Raw genomic sequence first — 18312 nt, forward strand, 5'->3', positions numbered from 1 at the left:
TAACTAACTCTGTATTTGGTTAAGGGAGCTAAAGAATTTGCATAGTTAATAAAATAAAAAGTGATAAACCATAATAGTTTGGAAGCCAATTTTAGCACTATTTTTGGCTCTTGAATACTTATATTAACATACACAACTCATAGGTATAGTACATAATGCTGCCGATCCTGCCAAGTGAAGAACCACCTCTCATCAACTGCTGGATGTTGAGTTAACAAGGATTTAGCATAGGACGGCACCTGGCTTCATCTGCCCCCTTTGTTGTAGATTGGTTCTTTGCATTTGTGAACCTTCCATTGACCTTGACAGTTTGCTTGGTTGAGAGTTTCCTTATTTTTACCTTAAGATGTTGCCCTACGATGCTTGTAAACATGTTCAGAAGCTGGGTTTTGATGAATCACACAAAACTCCTCTATAGGGCATGAACTGAAACTGAGGAGGTGACAATATTAATAATTCAGCATTTGGCAATATTGTGGGTATTAATGCATTTATAGTTCAGCTTGACAAACTGTGGCCCTATAACATGTAAAAATGAGTTTAGTTGTTTCATTTTAATTTCAATAAATATGGGTTATACTTTTTTCAGCCTGTATATGTGATAAAGAAAATATGACTCTCCCCTTAGAAATGCAAGGTTCTTTGCCTATGTGACTATGTTGTAGATTTTTAAAAATATGAATTATAATAAATTGCCATCTTGATTTAATGAAAATAATGTTAGGAGTTTTTATATTACATTATGGCTTATTAGGGATATTTTAAGTTGCCCATTTATTCAAAATTTCATGATGAAGTACCTGTTTTGGTATTTCAAGTAAACATTTAACTCCTAACTTTAAATAACCAGTAAATATATGTACTCAATGCAGGTAAACTATATAAAGCATTTATCAGAAAAAAATGAAACATGCTAATAATAGTAAATACTTATAATAGCTAAGTATATTCAGTATTTAGGACTTAAGGTTATTTCACAAAAATTACTTTCATGGAGGAAATAAATATATCTTCTTGTATTAAAATGCCATAAGAATGACAAAATTTCTATTAAATTATTAGTAACTCCAGGACACACCTCATAATTTGTGTGGCCTAGAAATAATATGACAATGGCTAGAGTGGAAAGATCCTGTTCCTTAAAATATGGTGGCTCTTTGAACTGTCTGAATAGTCTATGTCCTTATGGCACATACCAAATACATCTTACAATTGCAAAGGAATTATTTTTAGATATCTAACGTAGCCTCTTTTGGACTAACATAACCACTTTGTTGTCAGATTTCCCTTTTTAACGTACGTACATGAGACATTCAAATTTTCAAATAAAGAAAAAACATATTATTTGATCCTTGAAGTATTTGTGTCCATATTTTTACCTACAAATTCTTCTTATTATGTTCAAGTTGAATTACAAGGAGGAAAAGCTTATATATTTAAAATAACCTTTTGCGGCTATAAGATGTGGTTTACATTACTTGGTAAAAGACACTGACTTAATAAAACTGAAAGGAAATAAATTAAATGGAAACTGTTTTGGCTGCTTATAAAACTGATTTTAACTTTTAATAAATTTTAGTATAGTCAGAGACTATGTCTCAATATATTTTCACTAACATAAATGTACAATTATGTCCACATGATGAATATGTGGGGTTAATGATGGTAATTTGCCACCTGTGTCATGAAACAGCTCCTTTTGATCCTTATGTAAAAATTTCCATAGTTTTCTTGGTAAGTCTTTAGAGTTAAAAAAAATCTGAATTAAAAAGAAAAAAAATTAATACTATAAAAATCTCACTCTTGCCAAAAAATGAATCATGCATAAGATCTGAAAATAAGTAGAAAAGAATTAGAGGTATATTTTAGATAGCAGATTGGATCCATTCAAAGAATTTGTGGATTGTCTTTATTATGCTATGGTAATAATAAATGGCATTGTGCTACAAGCTTAGTAATAAAAATGGAATAGATTTTAAAACACAAGCTACTTTAGTAACTTAAGCTCAATTTCTCTCCACTTCTGTATTCGTTGCAAAGGAGAATGTACTACATCTCTGTGAATAACCTGAATTTCTCTTGCCCTGGAAAATCATAAAGTCCAACTTGGCTTTTGACACAGTCTAAGCTACTTGGATTAGGTAAAACTGATCTTAAAAGAGAAAAATTGGAGACTCAGCAAACCCCAGCAGATATTTTGACGCACTCTTGGAGCTGATAAGAGTCGTCATAAATTTAAACATTACCTTTCCTAGCACAGAAACTTCACTAATAAATGGCTTTGAATATTTTATGAATGATTGAGGATGCTGTTTGCTAATAAGTCCTCTGGAAGCTATGATTTTTGGGGGATGGTTTTGCTTTTGGTAGAAGGAGTGTTGAAGAGAAGGTACTGATGATGTGTCATATAATTTTACAAGTTGCATAACTGCTTTTAACTATGAAACTATCTCTGATTAAAATAACAATTGAGCTTGTAATTTTTTCTGAACAGCTGCTGCTACGGGGGGTCATTACCTTGGAGAGCTTGAAAATAATCGTACTCCTGGTACATGAGTTATGTAGTCTTGTGTTTTACAGCAAAGCACAAAGTTTAAAGCCTATAGAAGAATGTTATTTGAAAGCTGTCAAACCATGTTAAAAAAGACTGCATCGTCAAAAGGCCCTGGTGGCCACGATTCTGCATGTAGCCTTGTCTTATTCATTATAAAATGCATGTTTATAAAGTTCCACAGAGCATCCAATTCCCAATTCACTTATATCAGCAAGACTTAACTTGCTCATTAATCTAAATTCTTTTGCAACTTTAATCTACATGTTTAATTAATCATAAAATGAGGCGGTAAGTAATTTCAGCAATGTGTGGCTTGTTATCAGATGCATTTAATCACTCTTCTGTGAGCTCATTTGGAAACACCTGAAGATGTCGAGTGCAGTTTGAATAAGCATAAATTATTCTTTGTCAGTGTACTTCACTCAACTAATAAGACATTAATTTAAAAGGCACTGTTTGTCATTTTTAGATCTTTACCAATATTTTTAGCTTAGCAATATAACTCTAATTGTATATATGATTCACAACTAGTGCCCGACATAGGAAAGGGTAAGAGTTTAATTCATTTTTCTTATTTACATGTAATTATGTCATGTAATCTTAGTTTTTAATGAGGATTAACCATCTTGTAAGTATTCATATGCTTTTGGAATAAGGTACTAATGAATTATAGTTGGAAAAATTATTTGTTGGTACAAAGGTTTATGATTCCTTGTTTGTTGCCTAGGTTAGGTCTGAAAGGACTTGAAGTTTGGGGGCATTTATTTGAGGATATAGGTACTATACAGAGTTATATCATGCAGATGCTAACCTTAAAAAAATCCAAGTAAAATAGTTACATTCAGCTATCTCAAGTAATAACATATAGTCTTTTTTTAGGACCAAATAGCCTGAAATAATGACAGTCCCATTTCTACCCAGTCGCTTAACAATGTTACAGTTGATAATAGCATTTTTTAAAAAGCAAAAACCAAGAACAACAATAACAAAAAACCACTCAGAGTTTCAGAGGAAAAAAAAATTCATGAGAGCTGAATGGGTTATATATCTTGATGTCACAAGTATAGGAATAAAAATTGCATTTTATAGGATGTCATCACCTGTCCTGTTTATGCCATGAGAGTAGTGACATACGGTAAGAATAATTATCTCAGTGGAAACAAATTTATTTACCTGCCGTGGAGCATCCCTGTTCATCTTACTCATGAACTCATCTCACTCATACGCTATCTATGGATTGTCAGCAGTGAGCCAGAGGGGATGATTCCTGAAAAGGGAATATTGGTTTGAGCTGAAATATAGCCATATTCTCCATTTTTATTTGATGTGCACATCTCCTGGGCTACTTCCCTTTCTTCGGGGATCTTTTACACTGAACTAACGGTTATTTATATGTCCATTTCTTGCCCTATGCCTCATGACTATGTTAAATTTTTTTTCCTGTTTTCCTTTCTAAGGGAAAACAAAATCCCAGAAAAACTCATTTGTATGGTTCAAGTCATACAGGCCATAGCAGCACATTACAGTAAAATGCCATTTACTCTTACTTCACTTAAAGCACTATAAGTTGTTTTCTTAGAACCACTAGTGAAAACCTCAGCCCCTGAGGCCTTTTTAGAATTATCCTTGAAAAACATTTCATTTGAACTTAGCTTTCTTAATAAGAACACTTTTTTTTAAATTTTTGAATAATCTTAGTGAATAAACAAATACAGTCTAATATGAAGGTTTGCTGTCAGTTTTCTTAACAGGAAACCGGAAACTTTCCTAACTCCCCTTCTCTTGCCTAAACTTGAGATAATTTCTCCAAATGGATTTATTTTCTAGTTTGTTGTTTTGGATACAAAGAATGAACACAGTGTTCCCCTTCTCTTGCCCCAGCTGATGTGTGTGCAGAGGCTTGACCCATTTCCTATCAGGTCCTTCTACACAAAGACAATGATTATTTTATAAAAAGCTGTATGTTAGCTGTAGCTATTTGTCTGTAGATGTGCTTCAAGAGGAATATGATAAACTCAGTTCCATGCAGCTCTTATACTTAGATGTTTGAATATGTGCTTATGCAGATTTATATATATATTCATACTTGCTGATGTATGAAAAGACGGTATTAGGTTATACAGATGGTTAAGTATGTATTTAGTTATTTCTCTGGAATTTGCATGAGAATGAGTTGCCTTATAGTTAAATTAACTTTCCTAGTGCCCTCAGCCTAGAAACTTTGTATGTTTTTTTAAGGCAGCATCTGAATCACTTATGTTCAGGAGAACATAATAATACACATGATTTTAAAAACTCTATACAAACATAATATTGACATAGTTATTCTTATTGGCATTATATTAACAATGTGTTATAGCCACTAATAATCCTTTGTTCATACCTACTTCAGAGAAGGACAATCATTATATGGTTTCACTCATACAGGGAGTATAAGAAATAGTGAAAGGGATTATAGGGGAAAAGAGGGAAAATGAGTGGGAAAAATTAGAGAGGGTGACAAAACATGAGAGACTCCTAACTCTGGGAAACAAACAAGGGGTAGTGAGGTGGGCGGGGGGATAGGGTGACTGGGTGAGCAGCACTGAGGCGGGAACTTGACGGGATGAACACTGGGTATTATACTAATATGTTGGCAAATCGAACTTCAATAAAAAAATATATATACATATATTCTACTTCCAAATACTGTATTTGGAAATCCCAGACTTAATTAATAGTAAATGAGGAAGTAATTTATAATTTTCATATTGAATTCTTGCTTTTTAAAAAAATTTCCTCCCCCTTTTGTAAAGCATATGAACCTATTTAAAAAAGACTGCTACTTAGTTACCTGATTTTTTAGTGTATCTTTACCTATATCACAAAAAGACATCTCTGAAATATTCATAGGGCTATACTTGTAGGCAGTCTCCAATTTAATAATATAAAGCTCTGAAAGTTTATTGTTTGAAATTTGGAATGGATATTCTTATAGAAACCAGGTTATAGATGGTGACTCAGTTCACTGGGCAACCTACTGATACCCATTTACCCCATAATATGCCTGAATTATACTATTGACCATACTATAGTAGCTAACTAATATCTGTTAAATAGTTTTGGTATAAAGTCTCATTTTGAATCTTATTTTAATAACATTCTTTTGATGAATTTCTGGTGGTAGGATTTGATTTTTCCTACTTCCACTCTACCAGTGCATAGCAGTGGAAATGAAACACCCCTTGAAATGAAATTTAGGGGGTTAGGCTGACTTCCTGATGTCTCTAGCTGTTGAAAGAAAGTAACTGGGTATCCTGACTGAAGTAGGATGGAATTGATGACTTTGGTGGCCCTGGTATAGAGATGTGTGTCTGTTTTACAAATGAAGGGTATCCCATTGGAGATGGGATATATATTGATATATATTGTGATATATTGATAGATATTGGGAGAGTGAAGAAGGAGCATTTTAAAATTTTACACTAATGAGCCAAAGGGTGAAGAAGATCGATACTTTTGCTCATTCACCATGCCTCTTAGTATATTCCAAGTATATTCATTGTATATCTTGTACTTACTTGTTCCCACCCTCATAATTTTGGCTTTCAGTTTTTAAGTTATAGCACCAGTGAGAGTAGTTCAGTTTGAATAGGAAAATAATTTTGGAATACATTATTGATTAGATCTTATGTAAAGTGAGGTCATATAAGCATATAGGAAGAAGCTGAGGTTGACTCAATGTTAAATATTCCCAATACACAACAATTCTCCCAAATGAAGACCAGTTCATTCCTGTTTAACTGCCTTATGTCCTTCAGTATCAGAAGAAAGCCATATGAAAGTGCAAATAGCTAAGGCAAAATTTATTTGGTTACACATAAAACATCATCTTGGACCTCAGCAATTGAATCATATATATCCTTTTTACTTCAGATCTGGCAAACGATATATTTTATTGATTGCCAAGGGGGCAAGTATGAAAAAAGGAGAGCTGTAGGGAGAAAATGAGAGAGCTGATATTTCAAAGACTCTAAAGATTTAAGTTTTAGTTTAGAGAAAACAGTTTGATGAGTTATAGGTAAAATAGAATTTGGTTCCTCCCCCAAAACACATGAGGAAAATTACTTGACAATACAAACCATATCTTTTTTTTTTTTTTTTTATAACCTGGGGAGTTTGGAGAAAGAAAAGAAAAGAAAAGAAAAAAAGGAAAAAAAGGAAAGGAAAGGAAAGGAAAGGAAAGAAAAAGGAAAGGAAAGGAAAAGAAAGGAAAGGAAAAGAAAGGAAAGGAAAGTAAAGGAAAAGAAAGGAAAGGAAAGAAAAGAAAAGAAAGAAAGAAAGAAAGAAAGAAAGAAAGAAAGAAAGAAATGTAGATTTTGCAAAGTGAAAACTCAGCTACCAAGTGAAAAATCTGATCTTTTATCATCTAAGCACATAGTTGGGTAACTCACAAACAGAACTACCCAGTGTATAGGTTGCAGTGGCAAGAAGCCAACAGTGAAATCAAACTCATAAGCACCCTATAGAAAACCCCTCAAATTACTGCTGTGCTGTTGCCAGCTGTACTGCCAGGGAACAAGAGCTGTACAGATTTCTGTGGAATGACTGGGTTACTTAACACAGCTTGATTGGCTCTGTTCCTACTCCTGTTCTCTTTGGTTGACAGCTGACCACCATACTAGTTTGGTTTGAAATAAGACTGAAGTGAACACAACCACTTATATACACCTTCTTGTTGTATACTGCTCTCCTGCCTGCCATCCCAAATCCATACATACCCTATGTACCTTGCAAAAGGAGAGATAGATACAACAGTTTCTTTGAGTAAAGCACACTGAAAGCAGATGATGCTTTCCAGTCCTTTTATTCCGTGAATCCATCATATCTTTAGAAGAGTTATTTCCTTGGTCTTTATTTGTAAGTGCCTGAATTTATTGAATGTGAAAAGAATGATATCTTAAATTCTTTTAGTTTTGTTAACTTTTCTTCATTTTAAATAATTGCTTTCTTCATGATCCTAGAGCTGGAATGGTTATTCAAAAGCTATCTAGTCTCCCTCTTGCCCTTGGATAAACTCTTGTAAGTAGCTACTTCTGTCTTGCAGTATTTTTAAAAAGAAGATATAAAAAGATATCCCAAGGGGCACTAGATGGCTTCAGTTGCTACATTCATGAATTAGAGAAATGAGCAAGTTGGTTGGATATTTCCCTGTGACATGAAACCCATTAATTCACATGTTCTAGTTCCCATTAAGGAGGCTTCCAAACTTTTTTTTTGACTGATTCAGAGTAAGGAATTTTTTTTTAAATTCTGACCAAGTATGTAATATAATATAACTGAAATAAAGTTTTCATGAACAAAACTTACCTTAATATGCATTAAGTGTTGTGTTTTCTTTCTTCTCCTTGCCTCCTCTTACTTTGTTTGTTCTTGTTCCCTTGCACATTCTCTCCTTTTCTTTTAAATAAAAAAAAATGCCAATTGGCACTCAGAAAACTGATTTTATTCATTAACCCATACTTAGAAAAATATTGCATTAAAATAAGCAAGCTGTTTTTTTTTTTTTTTTTTTAAGGCTTGGTCTTCATGTTCTTTGATCTACTATTGTTTTTAAAGAATTAAGTATCCTCCAACGGACACTAATTCTGTTACTTGTTTTGGTAATATTATTAGGAAGATAAATTTTATACTTCAGTAGTGGCATGTGATCTATTAATAACATCATGTATTAAGTGCTTAGTTGTACCAGATTTTGCATTAAATACTTTCTATTTGTCATGAGAATTTTCTCATTTAATCTTCATAATTACACTGTGAGGTAGAAACTGTACTTATACTTATTTTTATAGTTGATAAAATTTAGGATCAGAGTAGTATATCAACCTTTCCAACAGTAAATAATAAATCTTAAATTCAAGGTTATTTGACTCAATGACCACACTGTTTCTCTTAACTCTAATAACTCCTTAATTTTGGCTTCAAAAAGATTAAATGCCTTTGTAAAGCATCTGTATCACAGAGCAAAGAAAAAGAGACTTGTGATAATGATTGCCATATATTTTTAATAATGTAAATTGAAACTTCTTGATAAAATAATTTTCACTCTAAAAGAAAAATAGAAAAGAAAGAAAGAAAACCCCCTCTAGAGCCATGAATACAAAAATTTGCTGTGTTATTTAACTGTTGTATAATTAAATCTTGTGAAAGCTTTCTTTTTAAGGAAAAAAGAAATATATATACATAGTCATACATCTTATGCTATAGGCCAGGATATTTTAGCAAGTCAGAGGAACTCAAACATGAATGAAGAGTGGAATTTTCCTTTCATTTTCTATAATAACTATGTTTGTTGAAGAGCAAAACAGAGGAAAAAATGACCATCGTGCCTGGTTTTGAAGAAAACTTGTTTATATGTGTAATACATTGGAGCAATTGTTTGAGATCACTTTGACTATGCAGAAATGTGACCACTGAAATTCTTAAGCAAGGTGTGGAGCTATCGACTCCATAAAACTAATTAGGTCAAATAAGAGTGAATATTTGTGAAGGTAATTCACTTAGCTCATTTTTCCAATCTGTCTCTGGAAAAAGGAAAATACTTAAGAAAGAAAATAATAATGGACACATTTGGCTTTTATGACTCTTTTATTTCTGTCTCCACCTCTGCCATATTCTTAGGGTTAATACTAGATAATTTCTATCTCTCTTTTCTTTTGCCCTTTCTGTATCTTTCCTTTCCTTTTCTATGACTTTTCTTTCCTCTCCTCTCTCACCTCTCTCTTCCCCTTTATTTTCTCATCTTCCCTGCCCCATCTTTCATTTTTATGTGCAATCTTTATAATCTAGATTATAACCTTCATTCTCTTGTTAGATGATTCTTTTATCTTCTTTTTTAAAAAAAGATTTTATTTATTTATTCATGAGAGAGAGAGAGAGAGAGAGAGAGAAAGAGAAAGAGAGAGGAGAGAGAGAGAGAGAGAGAGAGAGAGGCAGAGACACGGGCACAGGGAGAAGCAGGCTCCATGCAGGGAGCCTGACGTAGGACTCAATCCCAGGTCTCCAAGATCAGGCCCTGGGCTGAAGGTGGCACTAAACTGCTGAGCCACCCAGGCTGCCCTCTTTTATCTTCTAAACAAAGTGGAATGGATGTTGTTTCTGTTAATTAAAGTGATCTTGAAAAATAACATCCTTTCTGCATTCTTGCATTCCACTCTTTCTCTCATAAACCAGATAGATTTCAGAAGAAATTTATTGTCCTATTTCTGGAAAATGTTGAAATGTTGACTTCTACTTTATATCTTATTGGGAGTAAGATGTATCTATGTATCTATGGTCTTTGTATGACCACTAAAGAGAAAAACCAGCAATTCCATGTTAAAAATTATCACTGATCCAAATATTTCTGCCACAGTAACTATAAATGAACCTTTGTAAGTACACCCTTTTATACAAGGAGATGGACTTGTTCAATATGTGATTGCTATGTGATGCTACCCCAGAAGAGAATTTGAAAGGAGGCAGGTGTGCTAGATCTAAGCCTCATTGAACTCTAGGTCAGGATTCTAAAACCATCCCCCTCAAGGGTACTTAGACAAGGTGGAATAAGATGAACTTGGATTTAAAGATACCACAAAAACATGCTCTGAATTCCAGAGGAAGGTAAGGAGTACTTTCTATGATGGTAGAGTGTAATAAGACCATGATCAGTAACAGGTATGTGATTGAGATATTGATAAACCTGTCAAATATTGCTGTGGGTAGACAGATTTGGTTTATGAATAAAGATGTAAAAACACTCACAGACACATGACTGCAACCATGTTGGGCAAATACACAAATATACAAAACATGGGGTAATTCTTAGTGCGTTGGTAGAGTGAGACACAGAATGAGAAAGCAAGCTTATCTATATTCAGATAAATGGGAGATGTTAGTTAACTAACTGTTAGTAACCAACTGTTAGTTGGGAAATAATTTTTAGAGTTGGTGGATTATATAAGTGATGATTTCCCTGGTTTATTGAGTCTAAAGTAATAGATCTAATGTTACTCTGCTGTTACCTTGTCTATTTTAATGTGAATCTTTAAGTAGAATCACACTTATACATTTTTAGATATGGATTCTATTCTTGATTCAGGATTCTTCTGCATCTTAGGATCATGTACTGCTATCAAGATGAAACCTCTCCCATAGCACCATTGGTTCTAATAGCTCTTAAAGGTAATTAAAATAATTGAATTTTATGATGGGGCAAATACAACAAGTATTATGAAATTGATTCCTGTGTGGAAGTTAACTTTGTTTGTTCTATACTTTGGGCTTTAAATCTAATCTTGACCAGCCTTAGTCACAAGGAGGAACTAGCTGAGAGAAAGTAGACACATTACCAGCAATCTATAATCTACTTAGGAAACTTCATCTGTCCTCTTTATCACTCTTGATTTCAATGTTTGTCCTTTCAACTATTTCTAAGAAAGATAGATACTTCACTTTGCTTTCCCTTTAGTTTCTAATTTAGCAGTTCCATTAAATATCTGCAGAGTGGAAACAAATTTTGCATACAATGTCAGGATGATTCCATTATAACAACCTGTTTTAGGACATGTTTTCTGTGCCCTGTGTATTTCAGGGTAAGGGGGATCAAAGAGAACTACCATTTACTGAACACCTACGTGTGTTATCTCATTTAATTTGTACAATAGCTCTGAAGTGACAGTTACGTTTAGATAAGGAAACTATTTGACATTAAGAAACAACCCTAGTAAAAGAGCAAAATTGCCACAGATTCCTATTTAAAAAGCAACACTTATAGAAAATGCCAACTTTTCTTTGCCATTATAGTGAGTTAGAATGTGAAATAAGTAAGATATCAAGGTATAAGTGAGAAAATATGAATAATGAGACATAAATTATTACTATTTGTCTCACCTCCACAGTGAATTATTAGAAGTAATGCATCTAAAAGAGAAAATAGCACTGTAATCAGTTTGACGTTAGTTGTAATGTGGTACCTCAGAAAAGACAATGATTCATACTTCTGCTCAAGTGAGAAAACACTTCTTATCCTAGTTTACTTCTATGTATATTGACTAGATAAGGGAGCCTTCATAGAACCACAGGCATAAACTATTTTTAACATGTTCATATAATTTGACTCCTGGGAGAGGGATCTTTTGATGCAAAGGGTCTGTGATGACGAAAGATATCCTAAAATGACATAAATTTCAGTTTCTTTTTTTTTTTAAATTTCAGTTTCTATTTCTTGCATTCCCACTTCAAGTTTCAGTAGAGAATAATGACCAATTTTTAAATAAAATAAAAAAATAGGTAAGGTCAAATGTTTAAAAAAACAACAACAGGTGAGGTAAAAGGTAGAGGACTTATCTTTTATTTTTTTTTACCTTAAAAATTTGTGGTGATTTTGTCAAGCTCCTAACGCTGTGGTTGATTTATAACAGATGCTTAATAAATATTATTGAAATGAAATGTGGAAATAAATATGTGCATATTCATTCTTTAAAAGAAAAACTCAACAGACATTTACTGAGGGCTTAATATGTTCCAGATACACATGTATGAGATTTAAATGTGAATAGTATGCTAGAGCTAACTGTTAAGTAGCCTAAAATCTAATGGAGAGACAGGTAGAGAGAAAATATAATAACATATTAGTCTTAGAATTGAGATATGATTGAAGTAAGATACATAGAATTTGAAATTTTCCAGAGAGAACTTAGGGCTTCATTGAGTAGGTTAACATTGGAATTGCTTCTGAAAGGAATAATATGGAGTTGCTTAGAGGTCATGTGAAGATATAATTTTTATCCAGAGAATAGCACTTGTAAAAAGCACCTAGACATTAAAGGGGCCTGGTGTATTGTGAGAATTGTAAAAATTCAATATCATTGCCACATGTGGAACTGAGGGTATGGGGAAAGGAATTAGATGGAAGAAATACACTTGAGGGGTTTTGCTGGTGCAATTGATTATTTCCTGATATGAACCTGGAGATGTTTAATTTCAACTAATTAATTTCAGTGAGATGTGGATTTTTCTAGGAAATTACCCAATTTATTAGACTTTCTATGATACACCTTTAAGTGCCTTTACTATAGCAAACAAGATATTAAGATATTTGTTAAAGTGAAGAAATTGTGCAGAGTGACAAGATATGGAAGTGGTTTAGAATGATTTATTGAAAGAGTTGTGGCGCACCTGGGTGGTTCAGTGGTTGAACGTCTGCCTTTGGCTCAGGTCATGATCCTGGGGTCCTGGGATTGAGTCCCACATCAAGCTCCCCACGGGAAGCCTGCTTCTCCCTCTGCCTATGTCTCTACCTCTCTCTGTGTGTCTCTCATGAATAAATAAATAAAATCTTTAAAAAAAGATAAAGAGTTGCTTGTCACTTTTCCTTAAAATGGTCCTTTCTGAGTTGCTTTTTGAACTTACCTATACTTTATCTACCAGTAGATTTGCTACACAACTTATAGGTCAGTCAAATGACTAAATCCTAAGAAGTATACACACTGGGTGCTAACATAAATACAGTTTATTTTTGGTTAATAGTTTTTATTTCTATTTTTAAGATGAAAAGTAGAATATGCAAAATATATGAATGCGTATCATCTTGCTAGCTGCAGGAAAATGTTAGATGGGTATAGCTTTGGTTTCCTCATTTATGTAAACTACTTATGATATGTACTTTTAAGACTTTATTCCAGATGCAAGTTTCATTTTCACATAAAGAGAAGGTCAGGCTTTACAATGTTATTTTTCATTTATTTTTTTTCATCCAGAGAAACACCTCAGAGGTTCCAGACTTCATTTTAAAGAAATTAGAGTTCCTTCAACTTTAAATTGCTTCAGTAGGTCACTACCAGATTATAGAGAGCATGATGTGCCTTACAAGTTGAAAAGTTTTCCACCAAGTAATAGCAGCAGTGAAAATTGTCAGAGAAACAACTAATTAATCTCTGCTCCTTTACAGCTATTTAATGCAATGCATAACTAAAAGTCCTGTTAAATTAATTAATGATTTCAATTATGAACTTTTCTCCAAAATGTTATGATTCGTATCAGGCTGATAATGCAGTGACCTGGGAGTGTGAAATCTGTGTTATGAAGAGAGTCGCCAGTTAATTGATTCACAAATTATTTAAAGTTTGTTGCACCCAAGGGAGTGCTCAGTTTCATGACAGTCATTTCTTAAAGTGTACAAACTCCTTTTTCACCTTAAGAATGTCTTCAGTTATTAAGCATGATAAAATACCAGCATGTTTCTGGGGCTATGAGTATCTTAACATTTATGATATAGAATCTGTAGGTTGAATATGTGGAAATTAAATCTATATGGGAAGGAGAAAAAACTTAGCTAAATTATCAATGACTCTCTTTCATGAGAGTTTTTTTTTCATTGCTTTTACTTTACGATTTTAGTTTTTTTAAACATCACTCCTTAAAATGTCTTTATTTTTCTTTTTGTATTTGCTATACATTGAGCATATTTCATGTTAAGAGACAATATAATTATGCATTCTTAGGAAATTTTTAATGGGCAAATAACACAATATAATTTGTTTTGATGATTGGTGTTTGGAGCATTTGGATTGCTGGTAGGTCTAAAATGCCTAGCCTTAAGTTGGAGAAGGTTTTAATTTCTCAATACAAGAACATTAATTTCTATAGGACACAGAATCTTTTTATAGTATATAGGAAAAAATGAAGAGAATCATTGCTACCAGTATGGTTGTTTTACCCATGACTTAAATAGCAAAAGTGTACATATATGTACAAGGAGAAGGAAGGGAGTCAATAATATCATTAATATTTTATATTTGTTAAAGTTTTATCAATTTTTTAATGCTAAGCTTGAGCTGATTTCAGTTCAGGTGATACGACCATAAGTAAGAATCCTTTCTTGATTGCCCATGACTGGCTAAGGTGGAAGAGAAACAGACAATACTTGAGGAGTGACTCAAGCAGGGGGAGAAGGAAGCAGGGAAGTGCTGGCCGTAAGTGGAGGCTATATTCTTAGTGGCCTCTATATAATCTTCTCTATTCCATACACATATTAGGGCTTAATGAATAGCTAAAAAGTCTAGGAATGCTTTTAGGGTGGTTGGACAATATCTTTAGCAGTTTCATTCCAATTTGATAGGTGATGTAAGAAAAATATTTTTAATTTAACTTCTTAAGAGCATTTTGTCTCTAAGCTCTGAATTGGTAGATGTATTTACAAGATGGAGCAGGAACTTGTATTTTGGACAAACACTATGTTTTGCAAGTTTTACTTATCCTGGTGACTCTTATGTTTCACTACCCCCCTGCTTTTTTTTGACCTAAGAAAATTGCCCAAAGAGAAGACAAAGAGAGAAACAGTATTATTAAAAATAAGTTTATCTCTGTTAAACTTGCTGCGGGGCAAAAAGGAATGGACTTGAAAGGGAAGTAAATTTATACTAATTTTTGCATTGTAGGAAATGTACTATTTCAGACACTGACTGACTGCTTCTGTTTTCTAAAATTAAGGAGCCTATAATCTCAGCACCATTAACAAGTGCTGTCATTCAGATACACAGTGTCTGGCTGATTTAAATAAAATGAAATGAAGATAGTTGTTTCTGGTCCCTTGGCTTCACTCATTGCCATAAACATATGCTCTGCGTCCCGCTTCTTTCCATCTTATTTATGACTTTAATTTGTTGTGTGGGCTGCGCTAGAAATTAAATTTAATATAATTCTCCAAGGGACCCTGTCATATAATAACATGGTAATTTCTGTGTATCCTTTTGAAAAATGAGGAAATTAATTCTTCCTGACATGTTCTAATTATTCCAGTGTGAACGGCAAATCCGTTTTTCCTAGCCCCTGAAGTGTTATAGGCAAATGGCTGGTGTTCAAAGCTGAGGTGCTAATGCTGACCAGCAGTGCGTTTAATTTGAAACATGAGCAGACACCTTTCAACACACCTTTGTAATATTGGAGTACTTTACAGAAATTAATTCACTACTTATTTGGCAGCTTAGCCTTGGGGTTATGTTTTTTTATTCATCAATACTATAGTCATGTTAGCATAATATTTCCTGTTTCCTTCAGTGCCTGGTGTCTATGTATGGAACTTAGAATGTGCAATGGATAGTTCAACTGTAGGGATGACACAGAATCCACACACTTCAGAAATACTAGTTGTATGCCAAATTGTATTTATACTTTATAGAGAGGTGTAGTAAAGTCTTGAATGTTAACTTAATTATAGTCTATGCTTAGCAGCTTTAACTGAAATTATATAGTGTAGGAATTATTGGGCCAATCTTGCTATGAAAAGACTACTTACTATACACTCTGCTGCCCCTGCTGTAAATTTCAGTTGTGAAGATTCAGTTTATTATATAGCAGTGATACTATGAAAAGTCAGTTTGTGAATAATATTTATGGAATAAGAATCTCAAGTTCTGAACCTGTCTATAAAAATGTAGCTATACCCCAGGAGATAAGGGGCTAAAGCTATTTATTGGTGCTATTGGCCATATGAGGTGCATGACTTACTCATGTGGGTCATTCGAACTCCTTCATAGGTCTATGTGGTATTTTTAGAGGAATAATAAAAATAACTTCCTAATACTTGTCCCTTTATATGTAATCTTCTTTGTAAAATTAGTCATTATACACTTCTCTAATCAGGGCAATCATTTGTCCCAGCTCTGATACAGTTCCTTTGTTTCAGTTAGCACTTGATAAATGCGATTACACATTGACCATTTATCGTTATAATTAACAAGTGAGGGATCCCTGGGTGGCGCAGCGGTTTAGCGCCTTCCTTTGGCCCAGGGCGCGATCCTGGAGACCCAGGATCGAATCCCACGTCGCACTCCCGGTGCATGGAGCCTGCTTCTTCCTCTGCCTGTGTCTCTGCCTCTCTCTCCCTCCCCCCCCCTCTGTGACTATCATAAATAAAAAAATAAAATAAAATAATTAACAAGTGAATGCATGAGATTCTACTTAAAATAGAAGGTAGAAATACAATTAAACTTAAATAAAAGAAGTAGAATTGTGTTTGGAGTAGCAGTAATCAAGGTTCTTTATCTGTTTTTGTATCTCTATATTATATTCTCTTTAAATTTTAACTTAAATAAGAGAAATGTGAATGGTAAATAAATAATTGTTCTGATAAATAGCATTAATATTAATTAATTTTTTTAATATTAATTAATTAATACCATATTTTTTCCACTGACCAATCAGCTGCTAGATTAAATTTTATGCTCACCATCAATCTACTGGGAGCTACTGTCAGATTTAGATTATGAACAGGAGGAAACATACTTAGACTGCTCTGTCTTAGCTTTCCTTTATACTAAACCAAAGGAAGAAGTAGGCTTCTTTTGATTGGAAACTGAGGACAAAAGACTTCTTTATTGGTATGTCTTGGCAGTCTTGAACTTTTAGGGGTGGCAAGGGAACATAGCAACATGCTTCTTCCTATTCAATTACATGTCCCTCTCTCATGTTCTCATCAAGGTAAGGTTATTTCTGTGTCCCTTTGTAAGGGTAGGAGATGCAAAAGGTCGGGAGTAAAGAGGGAGCCAGGTTGTCCCATCTTAGATCACAGACTATACAAGTTGCTAAAGATTTCCTGATCACGAAGTTCTCCTTTGTGCTCTAGGGTAAGAAGGGAAATCTATTGCCCATCTGGCCCTTCTTTTCTCTTTCTTTTCCTTTTTTTTTTCCTCACTGAAATTATGGAGGAATTAGCACCAAAGACCAGAGACAGAGGCTAGATTAGAGCCTGTTTCTACTAGACCAGATAATTTTCAGAGCCAGATACATCATTTAAATCAAACTGATTGAGATACACATGTAATGATCCGAAGGGGCACATGCACCTCAATGTTTATACCAGCAATGTCCACAACAGCCAAACCCTGGAAAGAGCCAAGATGTCCATTGAAAGATGAATGGATAAAGATGAATGGATACATTATGTGTGTATGTGTGTGTGTATATATGTATGTATATACACAGTGGAATAATAGTCATCAGAAAAGATGGACATAGGATGAATACTTATTAGTTACATTGATGTGGATGGAACTGGAGGGTATAATATGCTGAGTGAGGTAAGTCAATCAGAGAAAGACAATTATATGAGTTTCATTCATATGTGGAATATAAGAAACAGCATAGAGGATCATAGGGGAAGGGAGGGAAAACTGAATGGGAAGTCATCAGAGAGGGAGACAAACCGTGAGAGACTCTTAAATGATAGGAAACAAACTGAGGGTTGCTGGAGAGGAGGTAGGTGGGTGGATGGGGTAATTGGGTGACAGTCATTAGGGAGGGCACATGATGTGAGGAGCACTGGATGTTATATGCAGCTGATGAATTATTGAACTCTACATCTGAAATTAATGATGTACTACATGTTAGCTAATTTAAATAAAAAAAATTTATTGGAGTTCAATTTGCCAACATATAGCATAACACCCAGTTCTCATCCTGCCAAGTGCCCCCCTCAGTGCCCATCACCCAGTCACCCCAACCCCCCGCCCACCTCCCCTTCAGCTAATTGAATTTAAATAAAAAAAGTTTTGAACAGGTTAAAATAAGCTACTTATATGTGCAATGATGCATGTACCTAGTTCCAAGCTCTTTTTGGGAAAGAGACTGCAAACATTTTTATGTGCTTCCATCAGGATGCTGCAATCACTGGTCCAGCAAAATAAATGAAAAGTCAATAGTCCCCAATTTTGAAATTTTTCCTTTTCAAATATTACTTA

The 18312-nt window shown here is 33.9% G+C and overlaps 1 protein-coding gene across 42 annotated transcripts in view; it reads left to right on the plus strand.

Annotated features, from left to right (window-relative positions):
• Positions 1-18312, plus strand: part of SOX6 (SRY-box transcription factor 6) — a 581952-nt gene that overhangs the window by 116976 nt on the left and 446664 nt on the right. The window lies entirely within an intron of this gene.

The sequence above is a fragment of the Vulpes vulpes genome, chromosome 11 (assembly GCF_048418805.1).
Source record: "Vulpes vulpes isolate BD-2025 chromosome 11, VulVul3, whole genome shotgun sequence".
In the NCBI taxonomy this organism is placed as follows: domain Eukaryota; kingdom Metazoa; phylum Chordata; class Mammalia; order Carnivora; family Canidae; genus Vulpes; species Vulpes vulpes.